Source organism: Hemiscyllium ocellatum, chromosome 18 (assembly GCF_020745735.1).
Source record: "Hemiscyllium ocellatum isolate sHemOce1 chromosome 18, sHemOce1.pat.X.cur, whole genome shotgun sequence".
Lineage (NCBI taxonomy): Eukaryota > Metazoa > Chordata > Chondrichthyes > Orectolobiformes > Hemiscylliidae > Hemiscyllium > Hemiscyllium ocellatum.
The window spans coordinates 23,977,700-23,988,750 of NC_083418.1; positions in this window are offsets into that span (position 1 = coordinate 23,977,700).

Below are 11,051 nucleotides of genomic sequence, written 5' to 3' on the forward strand. Positions count from 1 at the left end.
ATTGTGGAAACTGGATTCAAGTTAAAAAAAGCTGGAATTAAGAATCTACTGATAAGCATGAAATCATTGTCAATTGTTGGAAAAACCCATCTGGTTCACTAATGTCCTTCAGGGAAGAAGATCTGCCATCTTCACCTGATATGGTCTACAAGTGTTGGTGGTTGACTCCCAATTGCCCTCTGAAATTGCCTAGCAAGCCATTCAGTTGTACCACTCATTACAAACGCTCAAAGAAATGAAACTGGATGGATCACTGGTATCAAGCTAGGCACTGGAAAAGACAATGGCAGAAACAGCTCTGTCGACACTGCAAAGTCTTCCTCACTAACGCTTAGGGGGGCTAGTGCCCAGATTGGGAGAGCTGTCTCACAGGAGAAAGTGCTCATGCCCGAAACGTCAATTCTCCTGCTCCTTGGATGCTGCCTGACCTGCTGTGCTTTTCCAGCAACACATTTTCAGAGCTGTCTCACAGACTAGACAAAATGTGGACTGTAGATGCTGGAAAGCAGAGTCTGGATTACAGTGGTGCTGGAAAAGCACAGCAGGTCAGGCAGCATCCGAGGAGCAGGAAAATCGACGTTTCGGGTAAAAGCCCTTCACTGTCTCACAGACTAGTCAAGCAACAGCCTGATGATTGTCATACTCATGGAATTGTACCTTACAGCACACCATCATCGCCATCCGCGGATATGTCCTGTCCCACTGGCAAGACAGAACCAGCAGAGGTGGAGGCACAGTGGTATGCAGTCAGGATGGAGTTGCCCTGGTAATACTCAACATTCGCTCTGGACCCCTTGAAGCCTCATGGTTTCAGGTTAAACATGAGCAAGGAAACCTCATGCTCATCATCACACACTGTCCTCCCTCAGCTGATGAATCAGTACTCCTCCAAGTTGAACAACAATTGAAGGAAGCACTGAGGATGGAAAGGGCACAAACTGTACTCTGGATGGGGGATTTCAATGTCCACCACCAAGAGTGGCTCAGCAGCAACATTACTGATCGAGCTGTTAAGTCCTAAAGGGTATCTGTAGGGAGGTCAAGACTTCTTGCTAAACCAGTGAACAAATACATTGATGGCTAAAGTGGTGGAATGAAATTCCGAGCACATATCCAGAAGAGCCTGATTGTTTGCAGGACCTGAATCTCCATAGTGGAGCCTCTCTCAGACATTCCACTGCTTATCTATACATCTCTATCACCTCATTAAAGACCAAGTCCAGAAATTGCTCGTCTGTACTGGGATCAACAAGAACCTGTTCTCTACTGAGAGTCAGAGATTTTATCCCTGTCTTGTAGCACTATTTTTCAGTGCAGTTTCCTTTTAAGAGGCGTTGATTGGCTACAGAACATTATTTCTGAACAATGCTTGAGTGCAGAGTCCACAGACAATGCTATATCAAAGACAACAGGGTGGCGAGCTGACTCAGTGGTTAGCAATGCTGCCTCACAGTGGCAGAGAGTCAGGTTCAAATCATCCCTCAGGCATGAAGTTTGTACATTCTCCCCGTGTCTGCGTGGGTTTCCACCGGGTGTTCCAGTTTCCTCCCACAGTCCAAAGATGTGCAGGTCAGGTGGATTGGCCATGCTAAATTGCCCCATAGTGTTCAAGGGATGTGAGGCTAGGTGGATTAGCCATGGGCAATGTCAGGACACGGGCTTGGGTTTGGGTGAAACGCTCTCCAGAGGGTTAATGTGGATCTGTTTGGCGGAATGGTCAGTTTCCATATTGTTGGAATTCTATGGTAACAGAATGGAACCTAATTGGGATGAAGTTAGGATCAAGTTGGCAGAATAGCTGCACCGAAATCGTATGCTGTCCACCTCAACCTGAACAGGTATTGCCAGACCATGCGTAGAATATCGGCTTATTAGCAAACCCGAAGTCTGTGCAATTAAAGACGCATTGGCTGCTTAGCTATAAAACTGTCTAAGAGCAGAAAGCATCAGTGAATTGCTGCTTTTTAAACTAGCATGAAATGTAACATGGTGACCCTCAGGAGTCCATCTAGAGACCACTGCTCATTTTGATGTGTTTTAATGAACTGGGCATCACTATACAGGGCGTAATTTCAAATTTTCAAGATTTTGAAATATTTGGGATGCAATGAAGAGGATGGTAACAGTTCTAAGGGCAACATTGACAAACTGATAAATTGGCAGACACATACGAACATGAAGAGCAGGAGTAGGCCATCAGGCCCCTCGAGCCTGCTCCACCATTCAGAAAGATCATGGCTGATCTTTTCCTGGCCTCAGCTCCACTTATCCGCCCTCTCACCATAAACCTTAATTCCTTTACTGTTCAAAAAATTATCTATCTTAGCTTAAAAACATTTACTGAGAAAGCCTCAACTACTTCACTGGGCAGGGTATTCCACAGGTTCACAACCCTCTGGGTGAAGACATTCCTTCTCAATTCAGTCCTAAAACAGTTCCCCCTCATTTTGAGGCGATGCCCTATTGTCCTAGTTTCATCCGCCAGTGGAAACATCCTCTCTACTTCTATCTTATCTATTCCCTTCATAATTTTATATGTTTCTTGTAGATCCCCCCTCATTCTTGTAAATTCCAATGAATATAATCCCAGTCTAATTAAGACATATAAGATAATTGGAGGGTTAGATGGGGAGGACACTGAGAGCCTTTTTCCTTGGATGGCGATGGTGAGCATGAAGGGTCATAGCTTTAAAGTGAGGGGTGATAGATATAGGACAGATGTCAGAGGTAGTTTCTTTACTCAGAGAATAGTAGGGGTGTGGAATGCACTGCCTGCAACAGTACTGGACTCGCCAACTTTAAGGGCATTTAAATGGTCATTGAATAAATATATGGATGAAAATGGAACAGTGTAGGTTCAGTGGGCTTCAGATTGGTTCCATAGGTTGGCACAACACCAAGGGCCAAAGGGCCTGTGCTCCGCTGTAATGTTCTATGTTCTACATCAACCCCCTGAACTCTGGAATCAACCTGGTGAACCTCCTCTATACCCCCTTCTAGTGTCAGTACATCCTTTCTCAATAAGGAGACCAAAACTGCATGCAGTACTCCAGATGTGGCCTCACCAGGACCCTACATAGCTGCAACATAACCTCTACTTTGAAACTCAATCCCTTTAGAAATAAAGGACAAAATTTGATTTGCCTTCTTCATTACCTGTTGCACTTGCAGACCAACCTTCTGTGATTCATGTACAAGGACACCCAGGTCCCTCTGCATAGCAGCATGCTGCAATTTCTTACCATTCAAGTAATAATCCTTTTTACTGTTACTCCTACTGAAATGGATGACTTCCCATTTATTAACATTGTACTCCATCTGCCTGACTTTTGTTCCCTCACTTAAACTATCCATGTCCCTCTGCAAAGTTTCATAGTCCTCTTCACACTTTGCTCTGCTACTCATCTTAGTGTCATCCACAAACTTTAGACACACTACACGTGGTCCCCAACTCCAAACCATCCATGCAAATTGTGAATAATTGCGGACCTAACACTGATCCCTGAGGCACACCACTAGAAACTGATTGACAACCAGAATAGCACTCATTTATTCACACCCTATGCTTCCTATTTGTTAACCAATCCTGTATCCATGCTCATACATTGCCCATAATGCCTTGAATCTTTATCTTATGCAGCAGCGTCTTGTGCGGTACCTTGTTGAATGCCTTTTAGAAATCTAGATACACCACATCTACTGGGTCCCCATTGTCCATCGTGTTCATAATGTCTTCATAGAATTCCAGTAGATTAGTTAAACGTGACCTACCTTTCATGAACCCAGGCTGCATTTGCCCAATTTCTATCTAGATGCCTTGCTATTTCTTCTTTGATAGTAGACTCAAGCCTGACAGATGGCATTTAATGCAGACATGTGTGACATGAATAGATAAAAGCAGTATAAACTAAATAACACAACTCTAAAGGATGTGCAGGCACAGAGAGGCCACAGGATGCACCAACGCAAGTATTTAAAGGAACTGATCAAGTTGATAAGGGTATTAAAAGGCAGATATGATCCGTGGTTTTGTAAATATAGGCATAAAGTAAAGCGAGGTAGGTATGTCAAACTTTTATAAATGTCAGATATGTGGTACAGTCCATCTTCCGCAGCTACACTGACACCACCCCCCACCTTTTCCTCCGTTACATCGATGACTGTATTGGCGCTACCTTGTGCTCCCACAAGGAGGTTGAACATTTCATCCACTTTACTAACACCTTCCACCCTGACCTCAAATTTACCTGGACCATCTCAGACTCCTCCCTCCCCTTCCTAGACCTCTCCATTTTTATCTCGGGTGACCGACTCAACACGGACATTTACTATAAACCGACCGATTTCCACAGCTACCTAGATTACACCTCCTCCACCCTGCCCCCTGTAAAAACGCTATCCCATATTCCCAATTCCTTCTCCTCCATCGCATCTGCTCCCAGGAGGACCAATTTCAATACCGAACAACCCAGATGGCCTTCTTCTTCAAAGACCGCAATTTCCCCTCAGACGTGGTTGACGATGCTCTCCACCACATCTCCTCCACTTCCCGCTCCTCTGCCCTAGAACCCCGCCCCTCCAATCGCCACCAGGACAGAACCCCACTGGTCCTCACCTACCACCCCATCAACCTCCAGATACATCATATCATCCTTCGTCATTTCTGCCACCTTCAAACAGACCCCACCACCAAGGATATACTTCCCTCCCATCTCCTATCAGCGTTCCGGAAAGTCCACTCCTTCCATGACTCCCTCGTCAGGTCCACAACCCCCACCAACCCAACATCCACTCCCAGCACCTTCCCCTGCAATCGCAAGAAATGCAAAACTTGCGCCCACACCTCCCCCCTCATTTCCCTCCAAGGCCCCAAGGGATCCTTCCATATCCCATCACAAATTCACCTGCACCTCCACACACATCATTTACTGCATCCGCTGCACCCAATGTGGCCTCCTCTACATTGGGGAGACAGGCCACTTACTTGCGGAATATTTCAGAGAACAACTCTGGGCCGCCCGGACCAACCAACCCAACCCCCGTGGCTGAACACTTTAACTCCCTCTCCCACTCCGCCAAGGACATGCAGGTCCTTGGCCTTCTCCATCACCAGACCATGGCAACATGACGCCTGGAGGAAGAGCGCCTCATCTTCCGCCTAGGAACCCTTCAACCACAAGGGATGAATGCAGATTTCTCCAGCTTCCTCATTTCCCCTCCCCTCACCTTATCTCAGTCCCAACCCCTGCAATTAGCATCGCCCTCTTGACCTGCAATCTTCTTCCTGACCTCTCCGCCCCCACACCCTCTCCGGCCTATCACCCTCACTTAACCTCCTTCCACCTATCGTATTCCCAACGCCCCTCCCCCGAGTCCCTCCTCCCTACCTTTTATCTTAGATTGCTTGGCACACCTTCCTCATTCCTGAAGAAGGGCTTATGTCCGAAACATTGATTCTCCTGCTCCTTGGATGCTGCCTGACCTGCTGCACTTTTCCAGCGATACATTTTTCAGCTTTTATAAAACGCCGGTTAGGTGTCCATTCTGGCCAATAGTGAGAACACCCTTTCTTCACAGATTTATTTATTTTATTTGTTCATGAGTGGCTAGGCCAGCATTTACTCCCCATCCCTAATTGCTCAGAAGGCAGTTAACTGTCAACAACATTGCTGTAGGTTTGGTGTCACATGTACACCAGACCAGGTAATGATTGCAGATTTCCTTCCCTCGTGGGCAGTAGTGAATTAGATGGCCTTTTTATGACAAGCAGTTACATGGTGACCATTAGAATAGGTTTTTTTTTAAATTCCAGATTTTTAAAATTAAATTCTAAAGGTGAAGTTGCTAAGGAGATTTACTGGAATAGTACCGAGGATGAAGAACTTCTGTGAGACACTACAAAAACCAGGATTGCTCCTCTTAGACCAGAACTGTTTAACGTTTTCGTCAGGGACTGTGGTGGGTATAATGATAGAACTCTTCAAAATAATGTAGGATTTTGATGGGGTATGCAAGAAGAATTCAAATTTGCTTTAGTTTTATTATCAAGAAGTAGAATTAGCTTTTTTTTTATCTCATACGCTCAATGTGTACAGTGAAAGTTGATTTGTCACCAATGTCAGCACCATCTTAGGTACAAGGCACCTAGGCACAGCTTCCTTAGAAAATAGAGAAATAAAATGTGCAGCATTGCAGAAATGAAAGTCAGAACAGTAGTTTTCCAACCCCTACCAAGCTTGGTGCCTAGCCACCAGTCTGTCCTGGCTCTAGACCGCTCAGGGCTTCACCTCAAGGATCATGGGAGACTGCTGCAGATCGCCGCCCTGGGCTGAGAGGACGCCACACAGGGATGGTGCCGTGACAGATTGCTACACCAGGCTGGGAGGCCCCCACACCAGAAACCCCTTCTGTTGGAAGAATAGTTGGTTCCAGAGGATACATCTTTAAAGCTATTGGTAAAGCAAACAGAGACAGGAAGTTGTTTTTTTTCCCAATGGCATTGAATAGCCTGGAATGCAATGTCGAGAATTTTAAAGAAAGTAGTTGCAATGAAAAAGGATACACTACTAGTTGCCTTCCAAAAATCCATAGATTCTGGAAAAGTCCCAAAGGATTCAAAAATACCTGCTGGAACTGCCTTCTTCAAAAAGGGAGGGAGACAAATAAACTATAACTTCACACCTGTCATTGTGGAAAATGTAGGTGTTTATTATATAAAGGATTTAATAGCAGAGTATTTAAAAGCTTGTACTATAATTGTGCACTGTCAACATGGTTTATGTATGGAAAATCATGCCTTATAAAGTTATTACAAATCTTAGTGAGTTAACAAGCAAGCTTGATAAAGATGTATTGTTTCCAAAAGGTACTTGATAAAATATTACACATAAGGCTCTTTAATAAGATAGCAGCTCAAATTGTTGATCCAGCAGAGAGAGAGCATTTGCTAACTAAGAGTAGAACAGATAGTACAGATAAAGTACCATTTTAAGGGAGGCATCCTTTAACTAGTAGAGTGCCGTAGGGATCAGTGCTGAGATCACAATTAATACAATACATATTAATGACAGAAGTGAATGTTGTACTGCCATGTTTGCACTTAGATGGGAAGGCAAGAGTAAGGATGACCGAAGAAAGGATATAGGCAGATCAGGTGAGCAGTCAGAAATTTGGCAGGTGGCGTATAATGTCAGAACATGTGAAGCTATGCACCTCATAAAATAGAAGAGCTGAATATTACTGAAATGGGGAAAGACTGCAGAAAGCTGTAGCACAATGGGATTTGGGGGGTCGTCGTGCATGAATCACAAAAGTTCAATGGGTAATAGGGAAGGCAAATGGAAATTTAGCCTTTATTTTGAAAGAAGTTGAGTAGAAAATTTGGGAAGTCTTGCTAAAACTATACAAAACACTAGTCAGAGCACACCTGGAATAATGTGAAGTTTTAGTCCCCTTATCAAAGGAAACATATATTTACATCGGAGGCTTTCCAGAGAAGGTCCACAAGGTTGATCCTATGTTTGGAGGGATTTTCTTATGAGGGAAGGTCAAGTAGGCAGGCTTGTACTCATTGGAGAGAGACCTTATTGAAACATGTAAGATTCTTAGAGGACTTGATGAGGTTGATATGAAGAGGTTGTTTCCCCTTGACAAAGTGTCTAGGACCAGAGGGCATAAACACAACATAAGGGGCCACCCATTTAAGATTGAGATGAGAATTTTTTCTTCTCTCTGTGAATCTGTGGACTTTTTCTTTTAACCACAGAGGGCTGTCACGACTGGGTCATTCAGTATATACAAGACTGAGATAGAATTCTATTTTGTAAGGGATCAAAGGTATAGTTGACAAGGCAGGAAAATGGAGTTGATTTCATTGAATGGTGGAGCAGACACCTTGGGCTAAATGGCCTACTTCTGTCCTACATCTAATTGTCTTAAAGGGCATTGGAAGGGTATTCAATAATAACTTTCAAAGGGAATTGGATGGGTCATTTTAAGGACAAAGTTTTGTGGTCTGTGTAGAAAGAGTAGAGATGTGGGATTAATTGTGCTATTTCAAATCGACAAAACAAACCCCATGGTCCTATCATCGTCTTTTCTATGTTTCGATTACTGGAGTAAATTTAACTCGTTGATATTTCTCTGCCATGGGTTAAAGACATATCACCAGATGATGGCGCTGTGACATTGCATGGTCATCAAAAATGCTGCTTCGACTTGAGTTTTCTTAGTTGCCTTGAACTTGTTTTCAAAAAAATTGTGTAAGTTGGCAAAAAATGCGAGAAGGATTAAAAATTATTTTATCTTCATTGATCTATATTCCAAACTTTCTTGCTGCTTTCCTCATTAAAGCTGAAATGAAGGTTTTGGCACCGTTTAACTGAATCCACTACACCACCTTCTTCATTGCCTATGAAACTGTTCCAGAATTCTTGGAAGTGATTTTCCAGAGAGAGAGAGAGTAGAGTTTTATTGAGAATATACTGGAAATTATTACATGAACCATGATTTTCAGAAACATTGTTTTTGTGCATATCAAGAAATGCATGTTCCGTCAATCCTGCTATAGAAGCATTCTTGATTGAGGAAAGGTCATAGAATCATGGGTGTTGCAGGACTTTATAATCACTGATTCTAACGTAATTCTTTGTAAATTTTAAAAAACTTTTTTCATTAAGAAATTGCAGCCTCATATACAATGCACAATTGAATACTAACAAAAACAAAGGGGTGTGGCATCCTTGCCAGGGCAATTTTAATAGATTGTGATGAATCACACAATAGGACTTGGTGATTTGCCAAATGTTAAACCAAATTTTAGTGCTGGGCAAATAATTCACTCACATAGGATTGAGTCACTCTGCATTTACTTATCATTAAACCAATCAGTTTCACTGTGTGCTGTGGATATAATGCACACTGAATGAATTCCTTGTTTTTTTAGTTTTTCTAAAATATTCCAGTCAAGATATGGAATAATGAACACCCTAAGCAGGATACAGGCTGGGATGTAATTTGAATGATTCCAACAGAGCGTAAGGAATATACAAGGAGTGATTTACAGGTTGGAATCTAATCAAGGAGTTCAGATGGTTTGCACATAGAATAGCAATACCTGAGAGTGATTTGAATGCCAGAATGCATTGAAGGAGTTCAATGGAGGTTTATAAATGGAGGAGCAGATATCTCTGAGTGAAATACTGGCTGCAATTTAATTGAGACAGTCACTTATTTTAAATATAAATAATGGACTAAACAGTGAGTCGCAGACATGCATCAAATGGGGAAGTTCAAATATAATAAAAACTTGTATTTGCATAGTGGCTTTAACAAAAGAAAATTCTTAGGTTTTTCACAGAATCAAATAGAAATTAAAATTAGACAAAAATTAATGCTCAGCCAAAAGTAGACTTAAAATGGGATGAAGAAAAACTTGGTAAAAGAAACAGGAAGATTTGAAAGGAAGCTGGATGGATAAAGAGACATTTTGAAGAAATGCCTGACCTTTAACCTTTGACCCCAAGATGAGCTTCCAAACAGATATGCACACAACCATCAAGATTGCTGACTTTCACACCCGTAACTCTGCCCCCTGACTCCCCATGGACAGCTCAGGCTGTGGTGCTGACATTGCAGAGGCTTCACTGTTGGCGATGGAGGAGCCCAGAGCCAGGACCCTGGGTGACTGAAGACCAGCGGCAGCATCTGGAGGAGTGTTAGAAAGGGAAAGGGAGGCATGAGACCAGGCCCATGGCTCCAGCTCGGATCTGGTGGTTGAGGGAATGACGGTGTCAGTGGAGGCAGGGCCGGTAACAGAGACCTCGGAACCCATTACAGAGACCCTGGCCGATGTCAAGCTGTGAACGGAGGAGTAGCGGAGGGTAACAAGAAGAAGAGGGGAAGACAAGCTCTGTTGCAGTAAAATCTTACATCATATTCAGCATTTGAAAATGGCATTGGAGCATGGCAACAATTTGTGTTTTGCACACGACAAAACACTTCCTGCTATATTTTTATATACAGGTGCCAATAAATCTAAACCTAAAAATCTAATACCTGCACAATTAGGGATGCTGGCATCAAAAATGGAGCCAAAGGATGACTTTGATATAAGCATAGAGAGGCTCTGGCCATGAAGGGATTTGAACGCAAGAATGAAAATGTTGAGGCAATGTGGGGAGATTTCAGTGAGCACGGGATAATGCAAGTTGGGTCATCAGAGTTTTAGATGATCTGAGGTTCTTTTCTTGGAGAGTAACAGATTGGAGACTGCCCTGGAAAGCTTGAAACAGTCAGGTCTGGAGCTGGCCAAGGGTTTCAGCTCTCACAGTCAATATTTATTGGCCAAAGTGTTGGAGTTGACACATGGGGAAAGGTTGGACAATATATTGACTCTCAGCAAACCAGTTGCAAATGTGTTGCTGGTCAAAGCACAGCAGGCCAGGCAGCATCTGCAGATGCTGGAGATCACAGCTGCAACCAGCAACACATTTGCAGCTGTGATCTCCAGCATCTGCAGACCTCATTTTTTACTCTCAGCAAACCAGTGCCATCTTTATCAACTAAATGAAAAGAGGAATGCAAAGCTGTTCCTTCCTGGCAAAGTTCGTATTGATAAAAAGAGGTGAGTGCAATTTCAAACAGGGTTGCAAAGAACAATCGTGCCTGATATTCAGCAACAGTAATAACGCTCCCAAAGTGGTAGTCAGGTGCAGTTAAAGAGGCAGAGAGATGTTGCTGGATTTTCCTGAGAGGAAGCAAAGCAAAGAAACAAGTGGGAAAGAAAGAGAGAATGATAGCAATGTAATAAGGAGGTTCAGGACAGGAAGGGTGAGGAATTTCATAACAGATAAAGCTGCACTGGAAACAGATGATGTTGCAAAGATGGAAATCCTCAGATGCCCTCTCAGTGATTGCGATGGAAACTTAGCTCAGAGTCATAGTCATACCCTTCGGTCCAACCCGTCCACGCCAACCAGATATCCAACCCACTCTAGTCCCAACTGCCAGCACCTGGCCCATATCCCTCCAAACCCTTCCTATTCATAATC